At 42.1% G+C, this 16,511-nt stretch overlaps 1 protein-coding gene and 1 long non-coding RNA gene across 2 annotated transcripts in view; one reads left to right on the forward strand and one right to left on the reverse strand.

The window, feature by feature from the left end:
* The window catches only part of LOC135297771 (uncharacterized), a 64,232-nt gene that overhangs the window by 23,277 nt on the left and 24,444 nt on the right, over nt 1-16,511 (reverse strand). The window lies entirely within an intron of this gene.
* Nucleotides 10,063-15,982, forward strand: LOC135287827 (uncharacterized). The gene is made up of 3 exons (XR_010351319.1): nt 10,063-10,227; nt 12,669-12,760; nt 15,906-15,982. It is a non-coding gene; the product is annotated as an uncharacterized LOC135287827 (long non-coding RNA).

Genomic DNA, 16,511 nt, shown 5'->3' on the forward strand with positions numbered 1-16,511 from the left:
ATTCAAGGTAAATTGTTGTTGTCACACCCAGAAAAAAAAAATGCAGCATTGTATCTTATTACTCTAATCTATTACATTTGCTACTTTAATTTAGGAGAGTACCACAAAACTGACAACCAAAGAATCACAGCCTGGGACCTCAGTGTGGTATATTCTGTCCAACCACTGCAGAATGAAGAGCAGCAATCTAGAATTTGAAATCTTAAAGCAAAAAATGGCTTCTTTTATAAGCATGCACCAGCTTCTGATTTTTGGCAGCTACAGCAAATGCATTTCTGAGTCTTTCCATTTTCTTGCTGGCTGGTTGTTAACCGTCTCTCTCCCTCCTCCCCACCTGTCACTCCTGACCCTTATTTCCTGCACGCACTTTTCTGTCCTTGCCTTGGATCTGATGTGCCTGATAAAGCGGGCATGCAGGATGCTGATTAGCGCTGCCGCCTTTAAGGTTTCCCTACCCCATTTCTCAGGAAATCTCACACAAACGCCTATCTCCAGCCAGCACATGTAGCAGGGATGCAGCGGCTCACCTCTTATTTCAGAAACACCTGCAGTAAATCAGAGAAAAGCTCTTAGCCCAGGTGTTGAAAGGCAAGAGTGTAACAGCCTGGCTGAAGCTGGAACTTGAATCCAAATCCCGCTGTGTGCTTGTACTCCTCCCTGCAAGTTCATCGTGGTGAAGGGTAGTAGTGGGTCCATGGAGGGAAAATAAAAGGCAAAGCGTAATGCATGAGCTTAGTCAGGCAAAAAGCATTGCAAATGAATAACTCTACTCACACAAGCAGTCTCCATAAATCCCAAATCATGTTTGTGTTCAAATACTTCCTCCCACGGCTGCAAAATGTGTGAAGAGGCTGAGAAAGAGTCACCCATAACTACAAGGATTCACACCTCTTAAAGCTGTCCTTATTAAAAACAAACTGTATTTACCAAAACAGTACACAAGCAAATTCAGCTGTCTCCCTTCCTTCAGTCATCGCAAGGAGAGCTCCAGCTCCCCCAGAGCAGACCAAGGATATGCTTTTCCAGCCAAGGGGGTTGAAACAGCTTCCACTTCAACTTGGGGGATTCACTGCAGAAACTACCTGTGTTTAAATCACATTTAATGTGTTTAAATCACATTTTATACCTTGTGTCACACCGACAAAATAATTTAGCAGCCTCTTCTGCCCATAAAATCTACCTACGTATTGCATCACAGGTGGTAAATCTTTTTACCAAGAGAAGAGTAAGCTTGGCCTTGATAAACAGGGCTTTTTAAAACCAATCAACCACAGCCCCACATAATCCAGTGTGTGAGGAATTTGTCATTGCGAAAAAGATGAGTTTTGGTAAAATCTCAGAGCCTGCAACTTTTGATGAGTTTGTACTAAGCTCTAAAAGACTATGTAAAAGAATGCTTCTTGCCATAAAACACTATTATATTTGAAGAGGAAATTGTATATAACAAGGAAGAGTGTATGAACTCAACTCTACTATAAGCTAAAAATACCTAGTTTAGCACAGTGTTTCAGAAACTGAACCCTGAACATGAAAAATCCAGCCATTACACAGCATCCTGCCCTTCAGAGACCATATCAGGTTCAGCCCAAAAAAAACCAAAGAAAGAAAATGCTGCATCCTGTTCCACTCAGTCCGAAGGGAACTAGAATATATTAAAAAGCCTAACTGCCCTTAAACTCCACTTAGAAACTTACACAACAGCTAGTTATAAATGAAGGAATGGATTTCATGATTCCACTTGACAATGTATTTAACAGGACGACTTGTGTGCACAAAGGCAGAAATTTAGCTCTCTGTCCTTTACATTTAGAGTAAGTGCCCAATATGTTATTCTCCCCCAAACTGGTGTTTGCACATAACACCTCTCCTGAGAAGCCCATGTCTCTGATGGGGAACTGCTGAGCCACAGCCCTGCATTTCATGGCCAAAACAGCAGCTCTGAAGCCTCCTGCACTTTTGTCTCAAAGACAAGCAGCCCAAGGCATTTTTCCCACACAGAAATGGACACAAGACTCGGAGGCATCATTGAGAAAAATACATTCTGATCTCTGAGCAGCTGTGCAATATTGGGATGCGCAGTGCTTGGTCCGGGTTAGGTCCCAAGCACAGCACTTTCAGCATATACAGATCTTCAAAGCACTTGTATCTTGGAAAAGTTTTCTCTGCCTGGTATCTCCTGCTCTTATAAAGCAAAAAAACCCAACAAAACAAAGACCAGGGGAGATGTTTTCTATCCTCAGGGGAAGAAGCCCAGTGCATTCCCTTTAAGAGCAAACTGAGGATAGGAAATTCAGTAAAGCACAAAACAAATGTCTTTCTCAGTTTTCAAACAGGAAACACACTTCTGGTTTTCTTCTGCACATGCAACACCTCTCCACCTGACACTGATCTAATGTTTTGAATTTCTCAGCAGTTTCAAACCTAATTAAAAAAAAAAAAATCTACTTAGCAGAAAGATGTTTTCCTCTTTTTTACTGCCAAATCTTTCCACCTCGTTACTGGCTCCAGATGTGAAGTGTGCAATGCCCAGGGAAATAGTGACAGATTTAAGAGCTAGCCCCTGATGGCCATGCAGCATTTCAGACTGGCACTTTGGGACCAATGTGACTAACTGGGAGGTTCACAGTTTTCCAAATGAACACAGAATAACAGCTTTTCCTTTCTCATCTGGACCCAGCAGCAGAAGGCATCCAACTTCTGGGGAACAGTAATGTAAGTGCTCCCATACAGCAGTAGCAGATATTTTTAAACCGCTTTTCTATAAAGTCATACACTGCATAGAGCCAAATAATTTTTTTTTTTTTTTTAGTCCTCACGTAAAGTGACCTGCATAACTTAAAAAAGCAGCTTTATTATCTAATAAAACCTTCCATCACACTGAATCACCCTGTGCCTTCACACACAGAGAAATAAAACGTGTGTGTGTGTGTGTGCACACGCAGCCCTATCACGTATCCTTGCGTTTTGCCATCTGGCATCCTTCTAGGGATTAATAAAAGAAAAATAAAATTAGGTTTAAAACACCACATATGCACCCAGGGAATGAGAACTCTTACAGAAGGTTTTAACAACCTGCGTGGAGGCGCTACGGGACGGGCAAGGCAAGCCAGCTAAGGCTGCGAGCGCATGTCAGGAGCACAAAATGCACATTTATCAAGTCAGCTGGCACACAAAGTTACAACTATTTGCGTTTTATGTAGCATAAGTAAGCTGCAGACCAGCACGACTGATCGAAGCTTGCTCGAGTCCGGAGGAATTGAAATACGACAAATGGTAATGTGACAGAGAAATGTCAAAATAGATGAGGAATTACACATGCCAGCGATTGAACAAAAACTAGCTGAGATTAAGTCGGAGACAAAGATGAAATGCCAGATTGCCTAAAGCTAATTATCTGGACAATTAATGGAATGCCTGCAACTCGTTTTGATTATTAAGAGCACAGTCAGTCAGAGAGAGGACAAAGCTATTTGCAAGAGTCCGCGCTGATTTCCTCGGAAGAGGATGATGGCAATGAAGTGGAAGAAATTTGTACCCTGGAGATCACTAAGCCAGCTGCTAAACTATGGTACAGCCATGTCACCTGGTACCAAAATGATACCAATCGCTTTCTTGGACTCTCCCTGGTGTCAAAATTCAATGCACATCTCATTTCCAAGCCGATAATTTAACCGGCATACTAGATAAGGAAAAATATTTGTGTGTCTTTGATGCTGCAAATAAGACACATACGAGTAAGTAATTCTATGCCCTGACCTGCCAGAAATTAAAACTGAACTTCCTCCTGTTCTCCCTTAATTTCTTCATGCACCAGTTTTCAGGAAATTCACGCATTCTTCTATATTTATCAACTCAAGAGCTAAATGTGGTTCCCAGATAAATTCTTTATGTGATGACACTTCTTAAACTGGCCACAGACCAGCCAGATGCAAATACCTACTCACTCAGCTAATACAAGGGAATATCAAGATGTTTAATAAAAATATTCACTTGCTTAAAAAAAAAAAAAAAGAAAAAGAAAAAAAAAAGAAGAATGGGTTCTAATACCAAATACAGAGCGACTCTGTGAAGAGTTATCTGAGCCTTTTTCTGTTACTGGTACAGGACTGCCTTAGTATCTGGGATGAGAACTACCCGGCAGGTTTCCCTTCTAAGCCCACATTTGTGTCAGTAAAAAGCACAGAGGCCACATTCTTTTGAAGACACAGTACTACATTTTAGCTCTTTTCCCCCACTCTGGTGAGAACCTGGGAAATATGTATGCATTCACCACTGCCATTAAGCATCACATCCATCAGTTGAGAGCCACTTTACAGAGAGCAGAAATAGATGTGACCCAGTCCTGGTGTTTCTCTGAAGGGCTTCCCCGCAGACAGTCCCTTCCAATATCAGGTGTAAATCAGAGCCCACATCTCAGCTGAGCAGGGCCTGTAGTGCAGACTGCCAAGCCCCAGCTCTGCCAGAGGGTGAGCAGCATGGCCACAGCAAGACCCACTCACCAGCCAGGAAGAATCCAGGGCCTGGATTTATTCACTTGGGCTCTGGCATTGACTGACACAGTTACGCTGCTTTCAGCACTTCAGTAATTCTTTTGCACACATGTATATTCATTTTGGAGCTTTTGACATCATGTAACTGCTCAAGATGTAGGAATTTCCAGAGCTGCCTTGATCCTGAAATGAGGATGTCTTTCAGCATAGGGATCAAAAAGCCAAGCTGTTCCTGCTTTGTGGTTAAGTTTAGCTTTGTTGCCTTAAAAAGCAAGAGCCTAGAAGACAGCACGTGCTAGAGAATGGACTACAATCTGCTGTGCTTCTTGGGACAGACCCTTCATGAGGTTTACAGCAGTTTAACACCCCATGCAGAGATTAAAACTGGTTTTTCAAACTCAGTTCCTGAACAGACACTGTATTTTACTGAGGAGAAGGCAGCCAGCTTTGCAGCAGGGAAACCAGCTTCAAACAGTGGTAATAGAAGGGAGCCAATGCCTTCAAACACACTTCATCCATCCTTGGATGGTGGAGATAAGATGTTGCACTGGGGAGCTGCACTTCCTATTTTATTCTCTGCACAAGAGGGGCTGAGAAAGGGACCAACATTTCGGGATTTGGAATTGATGTACTACCTCAGCAAAAAGCTGTCTGGTGAAAAAACACAGCTCTGCTGACTGGTGGGTGAAATGGCAATGGGCAGCAATCTCAACACCAGAATAAAGCAATTTTGGTAAAATCCCCAATGAAGTTTGCAAATGCAAAGAACACTTTGCACATTACCCAAGAACAACTGCCTTTGTCCCTGCTAAACCCCGACTCCCAAAGTCATCGGTGATAGCAATCTGGAGAGGAACTCCAAGCAGGATGGGTGGCCACCTCCTTTCATCTCAAACTATTGCTAGAACTCAGCCCACACTCAATTACCACCTGCAGGTAGTTACAAGCAGAAAATATTTCAAATCCACAGGCTTAAAAGGCATTTTTTTTCCACCAAAAGCAAAAAAGTACCCTAAATGCTTTTGGCCATTTGTTAAATATTAGGAAGTTTTTCCAATTATTTCATCTTGCTAACAGGTAGGGGATTTCCAGACCCTAATTAAATAAATAAATAAATAAATCAGAATTTCATCCTTCAGATAGGTCAAATCTCTTTTTGCCATTTTAACTGATTTACACTTCTGAGATGGCGATTAACATCTCGGTCAGAGACATCAGAGTAAACAAAAGCTCTCAGCATATCAGGTCCTACCACTGTTTGAAGAAAGGGCTTATACTGCTCTCAGCTTTTATTTTGGTTTGCCAAAACAAAGAAATCAGCTGTTTCCCAGGGGAGACATGACAGGCACGCTGATTTTCAAAACACAAATGTGATGGAGACTGGTGCAAAATCAGACATACTCAAGGAATTCACAGCACCCTGTCCTGCAGACTGAAACCAAGGCAATGAAGTGGGGAACAAAGCACACTGCAATGTTTGGAGTGGCTCAAAAACCTGGTATGTCTGTGTCTGCCACCGGAGCAATTTTTTTCTGATCTTTGCTCACAAAAGATGATTTAAGGATCTGAATGATTTTTTTTTTCCCTTCTCAAAATGGCATGTCAGAATAATACATGCTTCTGCTGGCCCCATGGGAGACATGGGAACTGTGCCAATCCATCACACTGATACCACAGTCCACCAGTATCTACCATGCCTGTGCATCTAAAAGGTTAAAAAAACCTTTAGGTTTTGTGATAGGATATTTTTTCCTTTATCCCTGTCTTAAAAATAGTGGGAAAATTACACAATCTGTACCCATTCTTGGAGAGGCAATGCAAGGGGAAGAAACATCATTGCTGTACCCCAGATTTCTTCACAGGTTTAACAAACCCTGAGCCATTGGGAAATAGGAGTGATCAGGAGCTGAGTGCTGCCCTATGCTTTGATTCCCCTCATACCAAACGGAGCTAAAGAGACTACAGAAATAAGTATTGTAGGCTCCCGTACTACAATACATCCATCTCAAACACAGACGTGAAAGATCTTGCAAGAGTGAGGCTTTGGTAAAGTGACAACTCTGTATTTAAATGATGATTTGTTTGGACAAGGTTTTCAGGAGGAATCCTGCACAGCAGCTGTTCCCAAGGAGCTCAGCACGAGCCAGAGTGCTCATTTTATCCTACCTTTTCATAGCCTTGAAAAACATGGTAGCATTCTCTAATTGACTACTCTTTTCATATCTCAGGAGAGGGTTTTTTCCATTACAAAATGTAACTTGTATTCTGAATCTCACAGATCTTACCTAGAGGAAGAGACAATACATAAGTGAAGATGTCTCCTTTTCCAAAATTCTGCCAGAGTGGACTTAAGAAAACAGTAACATTTTTAGACACTTAAAATCCCCAAATGTGAGGAAACCAAGAAAGCTTAAAAAAAATACACACATGCACATACTTGATTTAAATGATGAAGTCCTACTCATGAAAATGAATCTGGTATCTGCATAAGAGGTGACCCACATGATAGCCCCGTGGTCCCATTAATTGCATTTATTCCGAAAGTCTAATAACGTTATCTTTGGCCCCAGCTTCAGCAGCCTGCAATTTAACACAAGCACCTTTTCTCAGCATGCGAATCAGGTACTAACACCGCCTCTATCAACCCCTTTTGTGCTTCTAAATTAGAAAACCCAAATGTCGTTTTTCTTCAGATATGAAACACAGTCAGCATTGCTGTAAAATAAAAGAGCAATTAAGTTTGCAAGAAAATTGTTGTGCAGGAGTGAAATACAGTGCTTGAAAAAGTGGCTAAAATCTAAAACTCTTCCTACAAATGATATCCCTTAATCAGGCTAAAATGACAGAACACAGCTTTAGATACTCCTGAAAATTAAAACAAAATAAAAAAAATTAAACTAGTGGAAGATATTCCTCCCACACACTAATTTGCTTGCTGGGCTTTCACTGCTGCACGGTAAGAAGTCTTGTTGCTTTGGTAGTTGAAAACTGGCTCTGTCTCCCTGCCACCTTCCCTCTCCCCAAATGAGCCCTAAACAGCTAATAAATATTAGCACAGAATTTCTCATGGTTTCCTTTATCACTCAAATGACAAAAGAAGTTTTATGAATTCTCTGAATAAAATTCAGGCTGGAGCTGCCCTAGCTGAAAAGACAAAAAGAAAGCTAACATTAAGGGACTTGAAGTTGATAAGCATTTTAAAATACAAAATTATCTTGGCTTTGACCCTTCTCTAAAATCAGCCAAGATTTTATAACTTGGTAAAATTAAATGCCTTATCAACACACAACTGCCTGCTACCCAGCAAAGATAAATTATCTCATTAGTGCCATAGAAATCAGATGAGGCGTGCATAGTAAGTGACATATTAAATGCAATTAGAAAACCCTACTGAAGTGATGTTAGTGACCTGACACATGACAAAAAGCCCCAACGAGGCAATGCAGAATCCAGGCTGGAAGATGTGCTGATATTATTTCTATGCAGCAGACATCAGATACAAAACCACTACTTAGCCACCGGTAAAAATCCCAGAATCAAAAGGGTTGGAAAGGTTTAAGAAATTACTTCTATGCAAAGAAGGGGATATTTCTGAGAGGAGCAGAGCTACCTACTGATGCAGCAATCTGCAGTGGCTGTGATGGGGTGAGCAGGTTGGGAGAGCTGCCTTCCTGCACTGCTCACCTCCAGCCTCATGTGTGCACACAGTGTCCATCAGTTGCCAGACATAAGGCAGGTTCCCACTTTTAACATCTGCAGTGGTAATTTTCCAATGCTAACTATCATAAAATGAGAATGCGGGAAACACATGGCTTAAAGAAACCTCCTCCCATCTCCTGTCAGCAGTACCAGTGAACTAAACCCTTCCTGACCAGCATTTATCCAGCTCTCCTCAAACTCCCCTGGTGCAGGAATGCTGCAATCGGATTCTCTGGTGCTGCTCTCCCTTCTCTGCTGCAAAGTTTTTTACTCAAATCTGACCTACATTTTCCTTGCTGCAACTTACTGCTCTTTATCCAACTCACAGCAGACACATCACAGGCCATTCCTTCTCTCCAGCAGGCATTTACACCTTCCAGGGTCACACAGCCCAGCCAAGAGACCCGATGACAGCTTCCATGACTTCAACTTGCTGTCCCACATCCTATTTCCTAAATATGTTGTCGTTCTTGTTTAACCTTTGCCCTTCCCTATATTTTCCTTGAAGGGTTGTGCCCCAAAGCAGACACACAAAGGCCCCAGCCGAGTCCTTCTCAGGACCAGCTACCTTAGAAGATTAATCCATGTGTCGCACATGCAACACTGTTCACGTCCAGCAAGCTGTCAGATTGCTCAAGTATGTCACTGCCAACTAACACCTAATTTTCAGACTACAGAAAGACACCCCTCAGGAGTCATCCCCTGCTTGGACAGTGAATTGAGCAGCCTGAACACTACCCTCTGCCTCATGGAACTTCACACTCCACAAGAGTATGGTGTGCCAGTGGACCACAGAAGACTGGTACAGCCACCTCCCCTACAGGGAGCTGTACCTGAAGAAGTGCTGAACTTCACCTTTCACCATCAGCCTCTCACACCATCCTTGGTGCCCGCTGCCAAGCTCAGCTGGAAGGCAAACCACAACGCCTGACTCCAACCAGTGATATGAAACAACCCAGCCAATGCCCACAACAAAGCACCTGCTTCCCATCAAACAGCTCAGCATCTCTCCAGGAACCTGAAAATGAGACCTCTGCAATTTGGTCTCTGCTTGAGGAAGAAGCTCTGAGGAGGGCCTAGGGATAGCTCTTCCCAAAACACCATCTTGGTGGCTGGCTAAAAGGATTTTTCTTTTTTCTGGGTTGTGGGTTTTTCCATCCCTCCCCACTTCTGACTTGCATTAGACTTTTACAGTGAATTTGAAATGCAAACTCCTCTCCAGGCCACAGAGCCGAGGGAGTCTCCTCTGGCTGCAGCCTGCAGCAACACAGCTCTCTGCTGCACCTCTATCTCAAACAGAACTTGAGTAACAATGACATGCTAGAAAAAGTAATCAAAAACTCTGTTAAGTTTCATGAAATCAAGTCAAAGCAACGTACACTTGTACCTGGTGCAAACAGGCATTTTACAGTTTTTATACTCTTGGGGATTATTATATCAGTGATGGAGAGCCTCATTTCTACAGGGAAAAAGACAAGAGGCAAACTGCAGCCTCTTGTCTTCTTGCAGTCTGAATGACACGGGGCCTTGCTACAGAGCTCCCTGCTCTTTTTCATCACTCATCAACCTCATTAAATAAAAGAGGAGGGGAAGGGTTTGAAAAAAATCCTGGTACCTCTACTTCATGTTGCTAGCAAAGGAAAAACACAAACATGTACTTTTTACATGCCATTGTCAGATGATCCAGCCATTTTGTTCACCTATTGAAATGAGTCAGCTTGAAAACGTTCCCTTAATGCAACTTTTAGCTGCCATTAGCACTTTTGTGAGGGGCACTGCTGGTGTCAGATGTGGAACAACCATGTCATAGAGGGAATTTTCCAAGCATGTTGTTTCATTCCGCAATAAAACAAGTTATGCTGTTCACAGAATTACTTTTTGTCCATCACTTTACTTAGCAAGACAGGCCATTACAATTTCTATCCTTTTTCTTTCTCTGTACAGTTCATTTTTGTTCCTCCTGGAGGTTGGGAAGCAAATTACAAATTGACTGGTTTGAATCATCAACACATAGAGGTGCAACACTGTTTAACTGTAGGTATGTTGCTGGAATGCAGTTCTCTATTTTAATATATTTATTTTACCCACAAAATTAATTATTGGTGACAGTAGGAAACTGTCCACAGAGATCACTGCACAGAAATTGCCCACAGAGATCACTGCATTTTTAAGTGTATGATAACATGGAAAAATTACATACAGAAAAAAGATTTCAGCGTGTTTAGTTCTGTTTGTGGGCAGTGTTCAAATACCTGGGGTTTAAATTTGAAAGGTTAAAATGTTTAATAGGACTAATTTGGTGGTCTGCATTATTCAGTAGGGATATTTTGAGGCATTACACAATGTCTCTTGTGTCGCCCGAGATACAAGCCACTGAAATTGAGATGAGGGTTTGTTATTGACCAGAACCAATTATTTCTACTGGGAGAAAAGATCAATTTGTGATAAGAATTATAAAGAAATAACAAGGATAAGAATTTGAGAAATTTTGACCTTAGTGTAAGTGAATATTCTCCTTGGAAAGATTTGAATACAGTCTTTTATAAAGGAAACTAATAATAATTTTTAAAAAGGCAATTTGCATTACCTTGATGAACAGAAAACACTAATAAATTAATGTTCTGTATTCTGGATGCCTTAAAACAGAGCAGGGTTTGAACTCATCTGTCCATGTGTACATAAGAATGCCAAAAAAGCTTTCCTCAGTTTACAGAGATTCTTGCATACCACAAACCCTGCTGGAAGAGAGCTCCTGCAGAAGTGCTGGTGCTTCTGCCCATCTACTCACAGGCTCACCTTTAACTGCCCTAGGAAAGAGATCAGTCAAGAGACTCACACTCGAACTTCATTAACCCTTCTGCCACAAAGAGCGTTCCTTACTGGCTTCTACTCTTCCCTGCTTTTTTTCCATGTGGTAAAAACCATCACCTTTTCTTAAAGAACAGCATCTAGGTGCTCACTCAGTGATGCTCAGAGCTGTTTTTAGCAAAGACTGCTGGGTTCTCAGGTTCACAGCCCTCTTGCACCATGTGATTCCTGCCTGCCAAGGCAGCAAACCATGTTTGGATTCACACGCAGCACAGATCCAGCGCACAAAGGCAGCTTGGTTACTTCCTGTGAGACCCCACTGGACTCAGAACATGCAGTATTTCCTCAGCTCAATCACCCACAAGTTTCCATGAGATTTTAGCTTTTTACTTCCCTTCAGTCAGCGTGAAGTTAGTCTGATCTTCAGTCTCACATCATCTTTGCAGTGCTTCTGCCCTGTTTTCCAGCCTATTCAGCTGTCTCCTTGCTTGCTCCCCTTTATCTTCCCTGTTCTCTTGAGAAAGTCTCCACTGCAGAGCCTCCTCCAGCAAGGGCTGGACAAACCCTGCACTGCTAAACTGGGGGACAGATAACAGAGTTATGGGTGGCCACAGGGCTGGCTCCAGCCCTCATTGCTTCAACTACAACAAATTTAATACTAATATATGCCTTCTGACTGTGTCCTAAGATAACAGAAGATGAGAACTGGATGCAAAGGGGCATTTCATCTCCAGCTGCATTTCAGCTTTGGAGAGTGATGGCAGAGTGGGATACCATTTGCAATATCCCTGGTGGATTTAAGATAGTGAGTTTATTATAATTTTAAACATGTTTTAATTAACAAATTCTTTTGTAAGCCACCGTCAGCAGCGGTTTCCATGGTTGCTGCTATCGGATATTGCAGAGCACAAAGTGGGGCTGCAGCAGCAGGGGGAAGCCACACACTGTGCTGGTGGGGAAAGGGATCACTGCTGCCCACCAGGACCCTGGCTGAAGGGGCAGAGACCGGTTTTGGCCCTCTCCCCTCGGCAGGGATGTCCTCCCAGGAAGGCATCAGGAGAATGGTGCCTGCTCCGTGCACCCACTGCCAGCCCCACAGGTCCTCCTGCAGCCCCACTGGCGTGAGATCAGATCTACACTTCCTGTGGGACAACAGCCACATTCAGTCCTGTCCCACTCCCTGGGAATGTCCCCACGGTTCTTTCATACCAGAATGGGTACAGCCTTTAATTTGCTCATCTCCAGCGTTCAATCAAACAATCTACAGTAGGTCGACTTTCTGATGGGAACTAAAGGCGATTCTTTAATTAGATTTAAGAACTGCAACACTTGAAGTTAAATCACGCTTAGAAAGATGAAAATTGAAAAATGATAACTAATGGGATTTACAGATGATTTCCTTTAAAAGTAAAAAATTATTATTACACACATGCACCCCAACGACCTTTCAATAGCTGTTAAAAATACTCCTCTTAACAGGAGACAATGAGAATATATCCACTTATATGGAGAGATGAACAACAAAGCTTCTGCTAAGACATATTTTAATAAAAGTAAAGATTCCCAATTATAGACTACAGCCTGCAGTAGTCTATAACTGCCTCCCTTCCACCTCCTCCTCCATTTCAGAGTCTGTATTTCTTTAGCAACTGAAAATTATGTCACACCTAGGTAATATTGGGGCCACATGTCTGGGTTCTGACCTAAGTGACATTGATGAGGCTGGCTGGAAAAAAGGACATTGAATCGTAGCTCAGCGACATGTAAGTAAAGTGAAAACAAGATTTGAAATATTTGTCCTAGTGCAAAGTAGTATTTCAATGCAAATTTAAAACCATCTAAAGAATTAGGACCTCAACACGTACTACAAAGAAGCCAGGTATCATAGTTTTAGGTAACCCCCGCATCAGTGGGGATTTCTTCAGCAAGAAAGAAATTACTGTTCATGGTTTAACTGTAGGGATAATGCTAATGTCAAGGTTTTTCTCCTGTAAACCCTGGCACTCTCTTTTGCATCACATTCATCTCTTCTGACACAGCCCCCAAGGCCAACCAACTTCAACAGGAGTGGATACACACCCAGAATCTGCTTCATGGGAAAGATCCGTTTGCTTAATTAAGTGTATAAAATATTGAACTTGTAAAGATATTCTAGCTGCAATCAAACACTGACTGGAGCACAAGGCTTCTTGTGCCATTTGTTTCCTGCATCTGGTTTGTGTAAGTCCACTGCCACGGCAAGTGCTAAACCAGACAGTCAAACAAAGGTATCGAGTGCCAGCATCAACACTGGTGACAGAACTTGCAAACACACCTGGAAACTGCAGGGAATGTGATGAACCAGGTAGGAATTCTTCACTAATGTACTTTATCAGCAATTTGAATCACATCTTTGTATATCTGTACAAAATACTATGTCTTTTACAGGGGTTCCGAAGGTTTTCTGAAAGGAAGTATTTTAAGTTTTCTTTCAAGCACTCATAGAAAACAACATTTATTGGGAATTTTGTAGTCTTACTTGTACATTAAAGGAATTAGCAGCAAATCCAAAAAGACACAGACCAGAATGAAAGTGATGATCATGTTTCATGACATAAATAATGATATAATAAATATATTTGCATAAGACAGAAGAAGGACAAAAGCTATTGTCTTTCACACTGATGATGTTAAAAAGAGTCATACAGAACTGGTAAAAGAAAAAAACCAACATGATGACAGCTTAGCATCTTTTACCAAGCAAGACACAATTCTTGCACAATTGAACCCAAAAGTCACTAGACCACACCAGCTCTTTGGTGGTTCATTATATGCAGCAGGGGGATTACTGCACTTGCAGGGGTTAGGTGCCCTGCCCTTAAAACCAGTGGCAACCTTGGCAGGGAAGCCAAAACCTGCTTGTTTGTATCCTTGTCCCTTCAGTCTCTTTAGAGCATGACAAGCTAGCAGAAGCTGGCATGGCTTCCCTGTCTCCTCAGTAGGGGATGATACCAAAATCCTGCTACTGCTCTCTGGCAGGCACCTTTTTCCAGTGCTGCATTTATTTCCAAGGAGAAGCTATAAATTTGATGTTGCAGCACTGGAACAAACAGTTTGTTCTAGTCAGGATTTGCCAGGCAGGAAAGTTGGGTATTTCAGCAGTTTGGTGTTCCTGGGTCAGCCGGTAGAAGGAAAACCACTGGCTCAGGAGCCCCAGAACCCTGTCTCAGCTTTCCTTTGACAGAGCGCATCATTAAAAAAGGTTTTGCTTGACTAGGTAAGGCAATATTTGAAGACTCTGGAGAAGAAATTATTTGAAAGTTAGAATACATAAAATCACTAGAGGTAGCATTGTGATACACAATGTGATTTACAAACTGATTTCATGCCACTGCCACTTCAGGCCCAGGAGGAATGCCTTGGTAGTTATTTGGCTACCAGAAAAGCTTATCCATTTACTGTCCTGAAAACCCAACAATCTGCTGTGTGGCAGGGATTCTCTTGGGGTGCATCCTCTTCATTCACAGACTCTGATAGGGATGCTCTATCAGTACTTTTAACTTCATCCCAAATTATGAATGCTTTCAAATCTGAACAGCATTAAGAAGCTTCTTGCTTTTCCTGGCAGCCTGCATTGCAAAAGTGTTAACTCAGGAGTTTATTCTACAATGGATAATAAATGACATTTAGTGACATGATGGATACATCCTGGCTTTGCAGAATATAGATGATCCCAGAATACAAGCCTTACTCCTTGTTTCCGTAATATGCTGCACACAGATCAGTGTTGTCAGCAGTCTGTCTTCAGTATTTTGATTAATCATGTTAACGTGGTGCTCTAAATTGAGTTATTTTTCACATTTCTGATCATATTTATGCTAATAGTGGGGTTCTTTTTCTTTTTAATTTAAACTTTTATGAAAGCATTATTTTGTGACTAGCAGGTTTACTTTCATAGGCCGTGTTTTTTCAAAATGAAGGCAAGATTATCAGAATCAAAAATCACTTAATTTCCTCTTTAACTGAGAAAATATCTTTTAGAGACTATTTTAAATCTTATCCTATTCTCCAGTTCATATGTCTGTAGCGAGGTTTTTCTTGGAACATACAAGTAAGAAATCACTGAACTCTCCCGTTGATATGAGGTCAGAGGATGCACGGATTTCCCAACCAAGAACCAGTCCAGCTTTGGAGTTCTTTTTTTGCAATATGCTTCAAATGAAGCACTTCCAGACTGATGACACCTCATGACCCATCAGCTTGCCTGGTAGCCAGCCTGTTCTCACTCAATGCCAACGATGTGGCATTTGAAGATGGTAACTCTCAGCCCTCATGAACAAACAGGGTTACAGGCACAAGTCAAGAGAGGCTTCACAGGAATTCAATATGGAGACTAAAATAAGAAAACACTGAAAATGTGTTTGAGATGGGTCTATCTCACATGAAGTATCAAAGAAGCCCTAACCAGACCATGCTGGTAGTATGCACAGTCCCTGTTAAGCAAAGAACTGGCTCATACATCAGACTGCAGTCTTCGTAAGGCCACGGCGAGGGCAGGATTACTTTCTGTGCTCACTAATTGCAGAAATTTGCTCTCCAGCTTCAGGCATCTGAAGGGCATGATTCACAGTGTCAGCAGGAAATGACGGGGCTGTCATGCTCCTCCTGGCAGCAGGAGGAAGGATGATGCAAAAGTGAGTGAGAAGACTGAGGGCCGTGGGGATGACTCCACCATGAGGCTTTGGCACATCAAAGACAAGCCATGTGTTTTTATACACACAGACAGGAATGGGAAGTTCCACCCCTCACCAGCCAACACCTAAAACTGACAAGTGTCTTAGCTGTCTCACTGAGAAAGAAAGAGAAAAATGAATTTTGGAGCTGATTTTAATAATAGTTTTGCAAATCTACATTTTTTTGTTTCTTCAGTCCGTAGGAACAGAACTTTTTTGAAGGGCTGCAGACCCAGGATGTGTGGAAAACCTGACATTTTTCTTCAAACACACAAAAAGGAAAGAATGTAGAAATTGTACGAAAACCAGTCCCCCTTTCTTCTCCCACTGAGCAGCAACCAACCACTCAAATCACTAAAAAAAACAATCTGCAATTTTCCTCCAGATGAAGAGCACAGTGGCTTTTGATATATATGCACCTAGCTGTGGCTTTCTGTGAGCACAATTAATATCTCTAGTGCAGCTAACAAAAGCAAAGCTTTTTAAAGATACAAAGCTGAAAAAAGGGATCTAAGGCCGAGTGAGCGGAGAGAGGAACAAAACGCAAAAGCAGCTCCAATGCTTAAGGCAACCTACACGCACACCATCCATAGATGAGTCTCTTGCTATGAAATGCATTTATATGGATCATTATCTTCACATGATACCTAGGCATTCCAGAAGCATTCAAGTGACCACATTATGCACGGCTCAGCACACCGCTTACGTACGCACGTGGGTGGCTTTCAAGAATCCTGAAATTATGTCAACACGATGGGGAAACGGGGGGCTTCCCATGGAAGGAGAGAAAGAACAGGAGTGC

The sequence above is a fragment of the Passer domesticus genome, chromosome 1, assembly GCF_036417665.1.
Source record: "Passer domesticus isolate bPasDom1 chromosome 1, bPasDom1.hap1, whole genome shotgun sequence".
NCBI lineage: Eukaryota > Metazoa > Chordata > Aves > Passeriformes > Passeridae > Passer > Passer domesticus.